The 2358-nt window shown below is 32.3% G+C and overlaps 1 long non-coding RNA gene across 4 annotated transcripts in view; it reads right to left on the reverse strand.

Annotated features, from left to right (window-relative positions):
• The window catches only part of LOC108662489, an 11503-nt gene extending 9502 nt beyond the window's left edge, over positions 1-2001 (reverse strand). For 2 of the 4 annotated variants that reach the window (XR_001928357.1, XR_001928360.1), the window contains exons 1-3: positions 1962-1999; positions 1226-1301; positions 294-358 (exon numbers count right to left, since the gene is read on the reverse strand). This is a non-coding gene — a long non-coding RNA (uncharacterized LOC108662489). Of the gene's footprint in view, positions 1-293; positions 359-1225; positions 1302-1961 lie in introns of all 4 variants that reach the window. The other 2 variants (XR_001928359.1, XR_001928358.1) reach the window with 2 other exon arrangements.

Genomic DNA, 2358 nt, shown 5'->3' on the forward strand with positions numbered 1-2358 from the left:
AAAATGTAGTAAACAAGTACCAATCGCATAATTTACAATTAAAAATAAGTTTAGGCATCTAAAACCTTTATTCAAAATGAAATTATAATTATTTGAATATAATAAGAAGATAAAACAAAATATTCAATAAAATATTTTATTCTCTTATAAACAGAAATTTTGGAGTTATGCGTAAATAATTTTTATAACGTAAAAACAAAATAAATTCATTCATACTATAGCACAATAAACTATTAAATTTACAATATCAAATGGGTCCACAATAACTAGAATTAAAGAAGCTGTGAACCTACAGTTAAGAAGACGCAATCCAATGGAAATCCCCGATGGAGCCAGCTATCTACAGCCTAGTCTGAGCCTGAAATGGGTGAAAATGAGGGTGGTGAGATTATAAAATCCCAGTGAGTAAACAAACACCATTTAAATCAGCTAAAGCCGAGTAAAAAGAGACAATTAAAATATCCCATCATTTTAAGTATTTCACAATTTGAAAATTTATCCCAACCCATGCAAACGGTTGTATTTCATTTAATTTCTCATTAGGGCGTATGACTTTCATAAACAGTTGGCTCATGCCATCAAATATACTCAATGACACCTTGATCAGAGGCGTACACTCGAGCCCGCCAAGGCTGTTAAAAATTTCGTATACACGAAAAACATATTTTTAGTTTGAGAAACACAGTCGTTCCTTGGCGTTGGCTAAGTTCCCCTTCACGTGGTGGTTCGGCGTGAAGTGAACCCTAAGCTTTACCCTAGGAGATACCTTACGCGCCTTTCCATTCGAGGTAAGAATGTAATGAGGTTTACCGTGCCCCTCTAAAAGGCTGGTCCACAGAAACCCCCTACTGTAGTGATTAATTAATATATAATCCACCAATCAATAAAATTCATTATAGCATGACATGGCAATTATTATAATTCACAGCTTTTCAAGGCTAAATACACATTTCATATATTTCAACACCAATACCAATTCAGCCATTCATGCAAATACTGTCATAAGCCATTAGATTCATAAATTTAATTCATAACAAGTGGTCTCCAATTATTCTATTTTTCAAAATCATCATTCAATTTTAAAACAATTTATAACATCTTTTCATGTAGACACATTTTGTTTGTAAAACTCAAGATTTACCATTTAATTTCATTTTCATAAAATTTCATCAAAATCGATTAAAAACATACTTTAGATAATAAAAATGATGGTAAGGTTACTCACAGTACTAGGAGTTCAATATACTTCTATTCCCAATTTTCAGACACAATCTCTTTACCCTTGTTAGAGGGCTCACCACCTATACATCATACGTGACATGAATTTCAATAAATTGTATCAATTTATCATAAACTATTTCAGGCTCTCTAAATCTAAATGAATGCATGCGATGGGATGCAAAATGTCTAATTAATCACTTAAATGTGATATTCTACCTAAGTCACACTATACTCGCCCTAATCGGCTAAAATCTTCAATTTAACTCCAAATCAATTCTTCTCACTTTCTACTCTCCAATTTTACCTAAATTACCTCAGTGACTGTGAATGAGATTCAATTTATCAGTCCCGGGTCAATAATCACACATGTCTATACATTAGGTAAAAATTTGGATTTTCACACCAAAATTTCCCATTTAATTTCTAGCCTCACCAAACATCAAATATCACCCAAATATCATGAAATATCATTAATTTCAGCCACAATATCCTCCCTAGAAAATTCGGCCAATAATGGTGATGGGGAAAAATGAATTATTTTCTTGTTGTTTTGTTTCTAAATATGCTAAACTAACTAAAAACACTAACATAACTTAAAATCAAATAAATCTAACTTCATTCTCTCTCCATGCCCATTTGGGCAGTCATGAATTCACCATGAAAACATGAAATCTAACCATGGAAAATAAGGAGAAAAGCATGGGAAAGGTAGATCACAAGTCAAAATTAAGAAATTTTACCTTTGATTGCTTGATTCCTTGAAATCCCATACTTTTTCTTTAATTTTCCCACCTAGGTTTCTTGTTTTTCTTTTCCTCTCTTTGTTCTTGCTATGGCCGGCCACATGAAGAGAAAATAAGCTGATTTTTGCTGATTTTAAAGCTAAAAAAATTAAATGGATATTAACTTGACACATGTCACCATCCCATTGGTCCATTTTTTATTTCTTAACTATTAAGCTTTCTCTCTCCACCACTTAAATTTATTCAATTATCCATGATAATATTGGATAAAATCCATGTGCTGGACAAGTGTCCGGTGTGTAAAATTACAATTTTGCCCCTGAGGTGGCAAAATTACCATTTTACCCTTATGCTCCGAAAATACCGGGATTACAATTTTTTTTCACCTATCAAC

This window comes from Theobroma cacao, chromosome 6 (genome assembly GCF_000208745.1).
Source record: "Theobroma cacao cultivar B97-61/B2 chromosome 6, Criollo_cocoa_genome_V2, whole genome shotgun sequence".
NCBI lineage: Eukaryota > Viridiplantae > Streptophyta > Magnoliopsida > Malvales > Malvaceae > Theobroma > Theobroma cacao.